The 13,073-nt window shown below is 38.8% G+C and overlaps 1 long non-coding RNA gene across 1 annotated transcript in view; it reads right to left on the bottom strand.

Moving 5' to 3' along the window:
• Positions 1 to 6,233, bottom strand: part of LOC133199894 (uncharacterized) — a 180,570-nt gene extending 174,337 nt beyond the window's left edge. The window contains exons 1-2 of the long non-coding RNA XR_009722862.1: positions 6,174 to 6,233; positions 1,433 to 1,505 (exon numbers count right to left, since the gene is read on the bottom strand). This is a non-coding gene — a long non-coding RNA (uncharacterized LOC133199894). The remainder of the gene's footprint in view (positions 1 to 1,432; positions 1,506 to 6,173) is intronic.
• Positions 6,234 to 13,073: the final 6,840 nt, after the last annotated feature.

Raw genomic sequence — 13,073 nt, 5'->3', positions numbered from 1 at the left:
TAGTAAGCTTAGTCTGTTCCTTCGTATTACTTTGTAAGTTAAAAGATAATTTTGCCATTCATATATAGTTTGGGACGGATTGAGTGCACTTTCCGGCCATAAATAAACTGGTTCCCGTTACAGTAGAAGAGTATGACAAGAGAGACCTATTGAGTACTTTCCCTACAGTTTATCCATTAACCATGAAAATAGAGATATGAAACATTCAGAGGACTGACGTCAAGAGCTGACATGTATCTGACACGATGCATTTGACGACAAAGATCTAATAGAGACGCTATGAGATAAATTCTTTTTTTCAAAGCTTTAACATCATCACAGGCTCAGTGGGTCAGAAGAAACAAGGGATAGGTCTATCGTTGTAGAGGCCGCTAAGGTCTATAGGACATTGGACGAGCAAGGAATCCTCTCCTTGAAGTGAACGATTACGAAAATTTCAGGAACGATATGATAAACCGCTCACTTTCTCGTATATGGTAAGCCGTTCTTCAACTGGCTCGTGTATCGGTGTACTGCATTTGTTCAACAAGTTCGGCTTTTCAAAAAACCTGAGACATTCATACATGTCACAAAAACAGTATAATGTACCATTTTTCTTACTGTAATAGGAGTAAACCTTTAGAACACCATTTTTATTAGTTGTTCTAGAATATTTTTGTATACTTTTACAACTTTTATTTTTACCATTTTCGGCACCATATCTTATCTGGAGATGACATGGCCACTCCAGCGATATCATGAAAACCATTTCCAAGTATTGTGAGCAGTAAGTAACAACAAACTCAAAGAAACCCATATACAAGTAAATTACTGGTTTCTTCATGTGTCTAACAACAATCTATTTTACCTCGTACCAAGTGAAATAAGTTTAAAAAGACTTATTTTCCTACTGTTATTGATAAGTCGGATTGAAAGTAACCTGATACTCCATCACCTGATGAACATTTTGAATGTTTTAAAAGAAAAGGGCCTCCACTTTCTCCACATCAATATAAGATCATTACTACATAAAACTCAAGAAGTTCAACTTGTAGCTTACAAATCAGAAGCTGTCATTCTATCGATAACAGAGACTTGGCTAGACAGCTCTATATCAAACACGGAAATCCTTATAGATGGTTATACCGTCATCAGAAAAGATCGCAACCGACGTGGTGGTGGAATACGAACTTGCGTAAGGGAAGACCTTGCCTTCACCCCAGTGAGCCTCGAAGGAATCTCAGATAGTGATGAAGTCCTTTTTATTGAACTTCTTCTACCTAAGACAAGGCCTATTATTGTTGGTACTTGCTACAGACCGCCTAACCAATCAAATTTTATTGAAAGATTTGAAAGTTTCTTAGTTCAGTTAAGAAAAGATTATGAATTTATTTTAATGGGCGATTTTAATATTTGTACACTAGATTCTAATGTCCCACTCACTCGAGAATACAATAAACTAGGGCTAATTGTAAAGGGAACCGTTACAGATGTTCCCCAAACGCTCCCCAACTCCCTTTTGGTGCCTTATGTTTTGAAAGGAAAACTCTGCTCAGTTGGCGCGTTTACATGTATATTTATTTTACCGGAACATGTGCACATAACATAACATACAAAACCAATACGAACACGAGACACACAATTACGGGTAACACTAATTAACAATATTGAGTATTTTTGACCATAGACTGAGTTACAGGATATTACATCTCTCCCTTTCTTAGATTTGAAACCTTATTCTTCAAACAGATATTTTCAATTTTAACATGGTTATAAATGTCTGACTAGAGTTTCTTTTCATATTCTTTTCATATTCCAATAATACTTAATTAAATCAAATGACTAGATCTACGAGCGTTCAATAATACATATTAAACAAATACTGGTTATTCTGTGATACATAATAAACATTTAAAAATTGACATATAGACAAAATAAACAAACAAACAAATATTGAATACTTTAGGGGATTATTATGCCCCTCACTGATTATTCATATACGCGTCACATAATCTTGTAAGTATGCAGGCTGCTTTCTTTGTCTTGTGGGTCGCGGTGTTTGTGGTTCATCGTCTTCAACCTCTGGGTTTGTCGAATGATTTCTCTGCACTGGGGCATCTATAATCTCTTCTTCATCAGCCGCTTCTGTCGTCAGGGGTCGATGTCTTGTTTTCTTAAAGAATGATGTGTTTCGTGTTACGTTTCTCTCACTCTGTTTAGTAGTTATCATGTTTCCTTTTTTGCTAATCACGATGTGAGGATTAGGATCATACGCAGGTGTGGTCTTGTTTTCTTTGACTTCATTTCTTAATAGTACATGGTCGCCAATCCGAATATCACTATGTCTTGTTTTCATTCTTACGTCCGCATCGGCTTTCATCATTGTTTTTGAGATTTCATCATTCTGACGCAGGAGTTCATTATTCTTGGTTTGTTTCCTTGGGATGGATGGAAGCTTTGTCTTTGCCTCTCTATTAAACAGTAGTTTGAAAGGGCTTATTCCTGTAGAGCTGTGTGGGGTTGTTCTGTACTGTCTGAGGAACTGGAACATTGACTGTTTCCAGTTTCTTCTCTCTATCTCAGCTGCTTTGATGTTCTTCATTAGTGGTTTGTTAAATGCTTCTGCTTGTGCATTTGCTCGAGGCCATCTTGGAGTAATTTTTCTATGAGTGAATCCTGTATTGTTAGCGTATTCTCTAAATTGATGTGAGTTGAACGGACTTCCGTTGTCTGTCTTGATGACTTTTGGAATTCCAAAGGTAGACAGTACCTTGTCCAACATGGGTATCACACTGTGGGCTGATACAGATTTTGCTATTTCTACCACAGGGTATCTTGAGTATTCATCAATAATGACGAATAGGTAATCGCCAGATGGTAGTGGTCCGCAGAAATCAGCACTGAGAGCACTCCAGGGTTCTGGAGGTAATTCTGACATTTTTAGTGGTTCCATTTGTCTTGACTGGGTTATTGCTTGGCAAGCTAAGCAGTCTTTGATCAAGTTTTCTACTCTATCATTTATTCCTGGAAACCAGACCTTGGATCTAAGGAACGCCTTGGTTTTCGCAAGACCTTGGTGTCCCTCGTGAGCAATTTTAATAGCTTGGTCTCTCAACGATTTTGGCATAATTAATCTTTTGTCTCGAAGCAAGACAGTGTCACAGTGTACAACAAGTATGCTCCTATATGCCTGAAGTTCCTCCATGTCTATTGTATGGTCATCCAACTTCTTCATTTCATACCATCGTCCATTACGTGTATACTCTATAGCTTTCTGTATTGTTCGATCTCGTTCACTCGCATCCTTCACTTGACTTAGTGACATAGCATTCGGCACTGATTGTGTGGCTATGAAACTAACATACTGTTCCCCCACTTTCTCTTCATGTGAGCGTCCTTGTTTTTCCTGAATTGGATGCCGCGACATGTAATCAGCAGGGTTATTGCATCCTGGTTCATATTTGATAGTAAGTTTGTATGGTTGGAGACGTAAACCCCATCTCTCTATTCTCAAGGGTGGTCTCGGCTTCTGCCATATCTTCTCCAGTGGTTTATGGTCTGTAATAATGTTTACGTTGTTAGCGCCACGGATGTATATGTCAAAGTGTTCACAGGCCCATACTATTGCCAACGCTTCACGCTCAGTCTGGCTGTATCTTGATTCCGTATCAGTTAAGGCTCTGCTCGCATATGCAATGGATTTCTGTTTCTGAGTCATGATAGCTCCTAGTCCAATAGGGCTAGCATCAACATGTACATTGATTTCACTTGATGGGTCGAAATAAGTCATTACAGTTTCTCTCGACAGTTCTTCCTTCAACTTGTCAAAGGCGTTCTGCTGCTTGCAGTCCCATTTCCAGTCTGATGATTGACGAGTAAGACTGCGGAGCGGTTCAGTAATAGTAGCATAGTGTGGTATGAAACGAGATGAGTAGTTCGTCATCCCTAAGAAGCTGCGAAACTCTGCTACATTTGTCGGGGGTATTGATTCCTTCACTGCTTTCACCTTTCTAGGATCCGGAGATATTCCATCTTTGGAAAATACAATACCGAAGAATGTGATTTTGTCCTTGTTGAGTTCACACTTGTTACTGTTGACTGTAAGTCCACTTTTCTGAAGTGCCTTTAGTGTTGCCTCAAGTGCACTGTCATGTTCCTGTTGGGTTTTACCGTACACTATGATGTCGTCAGATATGTTCTTTGCGTTTCTAACGTTTTGTATAATACCTCTTATTGTTTCTTGAAAAATCTCTGAGGCTGACGAGATACCAAAATTCAGCCTTTTGTATCTGAACAGTCCTAAGTGCGTGCTAAATGTTGTGATATATCTACACTGTTCTTCAAGTTCCAACTGGTGGTATCCAGATTTAAGGTCAAGTTTGCTGAAGATTGCTGCGCCATTAAGGTCATGGATAAGTTCTTCAACTGTCGGTAGCACATGTCTTTCTCTTACTATGGCTTTGTTCGCTTCACGCATGTCGATGCAGAGTCGAATTTCATTGGGATCTTTTTTAGGTGGTGTAACTATTGGCGAAACCCATGGCGTTGGGGTGTTTCCAACTTTCTCTATGATGTCTTGTTCAAGTAGGGCTTGAATTTCTTTCTCAACTTTGGGTCTCAGATGAAAAGGAGTCCTGCTTCTCTGAGCAATGAATTTTACATCCAAGTTAATGTGGAGCTTGACTGGCTTTCCATTATACCTTCCAATCTTATTTTTGAATACTTCTGGGTTTCTCACTTCTAACTTTGGCTGTGTGATCTGACTAACAACATGGACAAGTTCCAACTGAGATGCTGCTGTATATCCAAGCAAAGCACCGTGACTTCCTTGAACAACATGAAACTGGAAAATTCCAAATTTGTTTCTTGTTTCCACCTCCAGCTCACAATTTCCGAGAACTTCAAGTTGGCTTCCTCCACCATATGGCAGTAGTTTTGTTTTGTCCCTTTTTAACTTGGGGCTACCTAGATACTTATATGTTGTTTCATCCAACACGTTCTCTGTCGCACCAGTATCAATCATTAGTTTGCAGTATCTCTTGTTGATCTTTAGTGAGGTAATAGGAGTCTTGCGTACTGACCTTACTTGTTCTTGTATACTGTATGTGTATTCTTCATCTGAGCTGGGTTCATCTGTGCAATGTTTATGTTCCTCGAAATCCTGGACCTCATACACTTGCCTTTCTGGATTTGAATTCTTGAAGTGTCGACTGCGACATACTTTTGCGAAGTGGTTTAGCTTGTGACATGAATACACTTTTTTCCTTTGGCAGGGCAAGGTTTCTGTTTGTGCGGAAATTCGCCACCACAGTTCCTGCACATGACTGGGTGATTGTGTGTTTTCTGTTGTCTCTCAGATGTAGACCATTTCTTTTTGTAGCCAGTTTCACGATTACTTGTTGAGACCCTGTGTTCTGTTTTTGCTTTCACTTTATTTACACTTTCCCTCTCCATTTCTGTTGCTTGAGAGTCAGTAAGTTCGAGTGTTCTACCCAGAGTTAGTATGTCATCTAATGATTTATCTGGTTCTCTCAGAGCTCTACGACGGAGGCGATTCGAACGGCAATTTTGGATAACTTGGGATAAAATTTCCTTATCAACATTCTGGAATTCGCAAGTTTTTACGAGCTTTCTGAGTTCGGTTATAAATTCATCTAGAGACTGACCTTCGTTCTGTTTGTATGTCCTGAACTTGTAGATTTCCATCTGAGTGTTTTTCTTTGGTTCAAAATACTTCTTTAGGATACCCTTCGTAGCTTCTTAAGTAGGTTCTGAGTTTTTCTTTTCAGCTTCATAAATATCATATACTGTTTCTCCGGCATTATGAAGAAGTAGGGCTCGTTTTCTCTCCCCGTTGTCTATTTTCATTCCGACAAAGAGATTTTCAAGTCGGGAAACCCATCTCTCCCATCTCGGACCAGCATTACTTTTGTCACTTGCGTAATCGAAGGAAGGGAAATTCGGAAGCTGAATTGACATGTCGATCACTTTGTCCTCGTCGCCTATGTTATGTTTTGAAAGGAAAACTCTGCTCAGTTGGCGCGTTTACATGTATATTTATTTTTCCGGAACATGTGCACATAACATAACATAACATACAAAACCAATACGAACACGAGACACACAATTACGGGTAACACTAATTAACAATATTGAGTATTTTTGACCATAGACTGAGTTACAGGATATTACACCTTATTCCCTTTAAACTTCATTAATTAAGACAAACTCTATGCATTTTAGAATTTAACATTTTCCCCGAAGTTAAACAAGTATATTACAAATTTTAGCATTGCACGCGCGCGCACAAAAAGTAGAAACAAGTATATTGGTCATTTGAGCATTTGCACGCGCGCACTCGTGCATGCATGTGCGTAATGACTATATCATTTTGACAACACTATTAATATATTTTAATATGCTAAATATCAAAGCATTTAATAAAAAAATATTAAAAACTTCGCTAAATCAAGTGTATTTGTAATTTTCGCATTGCACGCGCGCGTACGTGCATGATGACCATCCTTTCCTGTAGGAATCTGTTTTGGTTTTACTGCCTCTTACGGACCTGGTAATAATTATGCCTTTATTTCCGTCCACTGGCCGGACCTCCTGATCTCTGGATACAGTGACCTCCTTTTCCAAATTGAGTGTTTGATCCGACTGCACCGAGGCCCTCCTCTTCCTGGCAGCTTCCTCTCGGAATCTATTCCTGGCTGTTGACACAGGGGGCAGGGACATTAAACTCTCTCTCGGGTTAAGCTATTTAATGTTCCTTACCGTGGCATAAGACGGCTCCACATTACTTTCGTGTTTTAATCCTCCATGGCGTTTCACCTGTCCTTCACGCGTGCTTGCATATCTGAAATTTTCCCAAGAACACTTGAAGATATCTATCTGAGGCTCATGGACCTCTGTCCAATGAATCCTACACGCTTTATAGTTTCCTATCCAGGCATCACACCTTTCCACATAACACACCGTCCCTCCTTCCTTCCAAATAGGTCTTATATCTTGATCTAACTCCTCCATCTCCCTTTAAGTAACAAAATTATCTAGAATAGCCATAAGGAGAAAATGTCTGAAAAACAGTTGTACAACATGGATTAGATTTTATTTTCAAACAAATCAATTATGCCAAGGTAATACCAGAGTATAGGAATAGAGCGCCAACAGCCCAGCTGTTTTTAAAAGACTCCAACTCTTTTATATTACCTTGAAATAACAGATAAAAACAAATTTCAAAATGTTAATTTCAGAAATTTGAAATTACAAATTATTACGGATAATATTTTTAATAAATATGCAACTTTCAAATAACAGATAATTTTGAAAAATTCACTTATCTGAAATAAATTTAAATAAAGTTATGGTGAGTAGATCTCTCTGGGTTAAATTGTTCTCCCAGCTCTTGTTTTTACAGGAGATCTTTGATCAGGTTTCACCAAAGGACTATTTGGAAGTGGTTCTGCTGTTTCGCTCAAGGTTCCATCAGAAATTGGTTTACATGATCTTCAACCAATTGACTGGAAGTTGTCTCCCTTGGAATGGTTTCAAATGATCCACATGGACAGTTATTGGGGTACTCTCAGAGTTTAACTGGATTTCACAAGTAACATCTGAAATTTTCTGAAGAATGAGGTATGGACCCGTCCAACCCTGACAGAATTTATTTGACATTGCTGGTAAATACCATTTCCAAACCCATTTACCTGGTTCAAATTCTCTAGGTTTTAACCCTTTATCATAATAATGTGTCTGTCTCCGTGCAGCGAAACCTAAATTCTGAAATGCAAACGCATTGTTCATTGACACTTCTAACCATTTTACATACATTGAAGGACACAATTTCCCTGGATTTCCTGGTGGTATCCCGACCATGATATCTAAAGGGCATAAAATTTCCCGAACCACTATAAGTAAATTTGGAGTACACTTTGTACTTATATGACCGTTCACGGTAGCTCAGTCGGTAGAGCGCTCGCTCCGTGATCGGGAGGTCATGAGTTCGAATCTCGGCCGCGACAGACCTAAGTCGATAAAAAATAGGTAGCAACTGTTCCTTCGCCATGCACTCGGCACTTTGAAGTGAAAGTTGCGGGTCCTTCGGATGAGACCTTAAAAACCGAGGCCCCGTGTCACGGCAGGCGTTGGCACGATAAAGCTCCCTCACTGCTCAATGGCCCTGAGTGCCGAGTAAAAGTCAAAATTTGAAGCCCTTCACCGGTATATGGTGACGTCTCTCTATGAGTGAAAAATTCTTGAATGGGACGTAAAACAACATACAATCAATCAATCATGTACTTATATGAGGGGTTGCACGATAGGCCATCATGAGGTAAGGTAAATGGTCATCCCAGTCATCTTTTATTCTCATTGACAAAGGCAGACAGCACGGCAATCAGAGTTCTATTTTAACGCTCAACAAGGCCATCAGATTGTGCTCTATATGGAGTGGTTCTAGTTTTCTCAATGTCTAAAAGTTTACAAAGTTCAGAAATTATTCACTCTCGAATTCTCTACCCTGATCAGTATGAACACCAAAACGTGAAATAAATTCAGTAGCAAGTTTGTCAGCAATTGTAAGGCCAGTATGATCAGCTACAGCGTATGCTTCTTTCCATTTTGAAAAAAAGTCACCTACAACAAGGATATACTCATTTTCATTACTGGTTGTAGGTAAACCACCTAAAATACCTATTGCAATTCTGTCTAATGGTTTTGTAGATTGAAGGAGAGAAGATTGAAGTGGAGATCTTCCACACCCTGGACCTGGTTTTCTACGTGCACAAAGATCACATGATTGATACCATAATTTAACATCATTTGACAAGCCAGGCCAATTGAACCTTCTCTTGACAGACTCGTAGGTTTTATCTCTCCCTAAATGACCTGAAATTCTAGAATTATGTAAGAATTCCAAAATCTTCTCTCTAATAATTTGAGGGGCAACAATCTGAAAAATAGTATGACCTTGTGGATCTTTTTCACTCACTCTGTATATAATTTCATCAGAACCAATTTCAAAATCTTCCCACATTTGACATAAAGTTCGAATTTCATGGGAAAATGAACCAATAGTTCGCCTGTTTGGTTTACTGACTTGTTCAGTTTTGACCGATGTTTTTGCCTTCATATTGCCATTCTCTTATTTGAGCAGGACCCCAACTTTCAACCCAATTTGATACTTCAGGAGTATTGTCATCGGCTTGGCAGGGCTCGACATTTACTTTTTTCCCTACTTGTCCATTCGGACAAGTGACCAAGACTTTTACTTGTCCGAAATTCAACTTCACTTGTCCGAAAATTGTTCAATAAAGATACAGTGCTGTCAACTTAAAAACTAAAATAAAGTCCATTTCATGTGATTGATTCGTGATGTTATTGATAAATACACCAAAACATTTATCTAGACTTTCTATCATGACAAAAACAAAAATACTGTCAACATCAAACAGAATCTAAACTTCGTAACTCGACGTACATTTCATGCCTTTGCAGTAGTATGCAATTAGTGAACTTCGATCCCGATCGACTGTGAACTCAATTACACAGCGATCCATATCGGGATCGAAGTTCGTTTATTATGTACTGCTTCTGTCTTTACCGATGAACTTTCAATAGTCATTCTTTTTATTATTTGAAGACTTCTTTACATTAAAATGCACTTGTCCAATCGGACAAGTGCCCAGCAATATTCACTTGTCCGTAATTTTTTTTCACTGGTACCAGACAAGCGTTAATGTCGAGCCCTGCTTGGACAGGATATATTCCCTGATCAGAATACTTAGATTCTTCTTTAAGGAATTCCCCTTTTCCAGCCTCAACCTCCGAAGTCAAATTTTCACTACATAAAAAAGATTTTTTGAAATTTTGAATCACAATCGAGTCACATAAACTAAATGAAAAATTTGACATTCCTAGTATTGGGATAGATTCCCCTTTAGCACACAACAGTGTTTTATTTACACTTTTTAGCTGCATAGGTTTTATCTTCCCAGATAACATGTTAAATTTGCTTTTCCCGCGCACCCTCCGGCCACGTTTGACAATCGTGTCGAGACGGTGAAAGCGCCGAGCCGACGTAGATCAGCTCCAAACGACATTCGGTAATTTCATAGAAATGCATTTATGGAGCTGATTTAGCGACCAAAACGAAACAAACAAATAACATTTATAAGAAACCATACAAAACAAATCTTTAAAGTATAGATAAATAAATATATAAAAATAAAACACGGAATAAACTTTTCTCATGAATAATTATAAAAATGGGCGGAGCTAAGTCACGTGATATTCTTGAGCTCTACCACATTGAAGTCCGTAAGCTAGCTGCGTAATGTACAAATTAAAAATTATATTTAATTCTAATCTTTAACTGAAAAACAAATTTGATGCGGAAGAAATAAATTTTGACATTTGTAACTTGTACCACGTGCCGTTCACTGTGTGGTCTTTTCCTTAATAAATATTCCAAAATGTTTAATGAATTTAGTTTTGGGGGTTATTTTTTTTTCGAAATTTCAAACATGTTGATGAGGACTGGCCGATCATCTGTGGGGTATGAAATACCTATAATCCATATTTTCAATGTTCCTAAGAATGAAGTCGAAAGACAAATTTAATCTGAATGCCCGGTCCTCTGATTGTCAAGATTTCTGATTAATTTAAGTTTTCAGTTGTAACTTTTTGAATAGGAACATTTACTGACTTTTGAACAGAACCTTGCTCGCCTTTTTCCATGATGAAATTTCTGTTGTCACCAGTTGTTCGTCTCCAGTGTATGGTGTAGGATCTCCATTCACTTCCCATGGAAACTGAAGTTCGAATCCCCTTCGCCATATTGGTGACGGAGTCTTCGATGAATATATGGCTTGCGCCTGTAATCTGTTGCCTCTCGCCATGTTCTACATCTAAGTGCAAGTCTTGCTTCGACTGGGACAACATTGAGGGAGGAGGTAGAGGGTTGCGAAAAGTCCGGCTTATCGCAGGAAGAGGAGGTTAAAGGTTGTGTGGCGGTCTCACTTCAGTTTGTCAATGCTGGCGCTTGTGCAATAACATTTTTGTTTATTTCGGGAAAAAATATCCGCAAAGTTTGCATACATTACCTTTCCCCTTTGTTGATATCCCCATAGCATAAGTTAAAGATTAAAATTACAAAGAATTATATTTAATCAAAATTAAACCACGATTTAAATCATGAATATTATTCACAGATGTGTTTTGGATTTGCCCTTGAGAGCTGCTGGCATCTTTGGCTGGTTGTTCGTCAGTGGCAACAATGATGTCAGCTAGGAGGTGAAGGTTAATAGACATCAATTTGTTGGTCAGGTATCATACCCTGACTTCAGCCAAATTTCCTAAAGTGTCTGCATAAAGAAACAGAATTCGGGAAATACGTTGCCACTGCTTTGCCTCCTTGGTCTGGAAAACCATAAGCATCACTTGCGTGTGAATCGAAAAAAGATAATGGAGCAAATATTTGTTATTGAAGCATACAAAACAGATGTACATACCATATCCTACACTTGTTACCCTGCAGCTAGATCACTGGTTTTCCTCCTTGGAGCATGTCTCGATGACATGGTGACCGGAATCATTTGCAATTTCATTCAAGATGTTTTTGGCTGCACCCTGCAAACATAAGCAAGTTAATGATATTGAACTGTTGCAGTTGCCCTGGTGAGCAAGTACTGGGCCCTGCAAAGAAGAAGAACAGTTGATGTGGTCAAACTTCTTTCATAAGGCTTCAGTTGTGCACCATGACGTTTGATTAGCTTGCCATTGGATGACATGAGGGTATATATACCAGATTTGTTTATTTCGGTAATGATATGTACCCAGCCATTTTTCCTCATCCAGTGCCCATTTTCGTCTTCCGCTTCAGGTTCTGTAGCAGAACTAGATCGGTAACCTGGAAATTGTATCCAACTACATCGTGGCATTTGTCAGAGTTGGTCTTCTGCTTCTGGGCACGGGAAATGTCCTCGGCATCCTGAAAAATTCCATTTCTGCAGTCAGTGGCATGCTTTATACGGTTTTCTATATTTTCTGAAAAGCTAACCTCTGTGCAGGGTTCAAGTTTGTTTTGATGCGTGTCCCTAGCTCCCATGGGTAGATTGGTGAAAAACTGTGGAAGACAGTTTATGGCTGAAAGCACATGATTGTCGTGGACTACTTTCCGCAGACTCTGCTTAAGTGTTGGTTTGGTCCATTCATCTAGGCCATTGGCTTGGGGATGATGCATGTAACTCTTCTTCCTATGGCGCAGTTTCCCTTCTTGGTGATAGGTTTTACATCTGTCATTTCCTGCTGGGGAGTCGCCCGCGTGGCACAGTGGTATAGCGTCTGCTCTAGAGTAAGGAGTTAATCCTTACGTCGCGGGTCGGAATTCCACTGTGGGACGTGGAGACCGGTCCTTTGGATGAGACCATATAAACCGCAGTAGGTGCTGGCACGAAAAAGACCCCTCACTGCTCAATGGCCCTGAGTGCCGAGTATAGGTCAAATTTGCAATTCTCCAACGGTTAGTGGTGGCGTCTCCATACTTGGAAAAATTCTCGAGATGGACGTTAAACAAGAAAAAAAAAACTTCCTTCTTCACAAACAATGACCATTAAACATTATTATACACCAGTATTAGCTTTTAAAATATAGATATATACATATATATTATTATCTGCAGCACTCAATTGCATGCATATTATTACACTTACGTATTATTCTATTAAATGAGTGCCTTAATTAGGGGTGCAACGATACACCAACCTCACGATACGATACGTATCACAGTGTTCCATTCACGATTCGATACCTATCACGATACATGACAAGGTTAAGAGGTCTTTCAAATTTGTCATATTTTTTAAAACTTGACAGGGTTATATCAAATGTTCATTTTTTTAATAATTATTATTAAAATATCATTTTGTTAACTTGAATTGGATTGATAAGTAGATCTTTGAGTCGTGACAGTGTTCTAAACCAATGACGAACATTTACAAGGAACTACTGGGACCTTTCCTAATAATCTTCCTCTTAAATTGAATTGAAAAAGGAATACATTCATTCATTTATTCCTTTTATTTATGTAG

Source organism: Saccostrea echinata, unplaced genomic scaffold (genome assembly GCF_033153115.1).
Source record: "Saccostrea echinata isolate AGI-Se365-2 ecotype Australia unplaced genomic scaffold, CSIRO_AGI_Sech_v1 ptg000036l, whole genome shotgun sequence".
Taxonomy (NCBI): domain Eukaryota; kingdom Metazoa; phylum Mollusca; class Bivalvia; order Ostreida; family Ostreidae; genus Saccostrea; species Saccostrea echinata.
The sequence above is the reverse complement of the archived record's forward strand: the minus strand, read 5'-3'. Positions and strand labels throughout refer to the sequence as shown.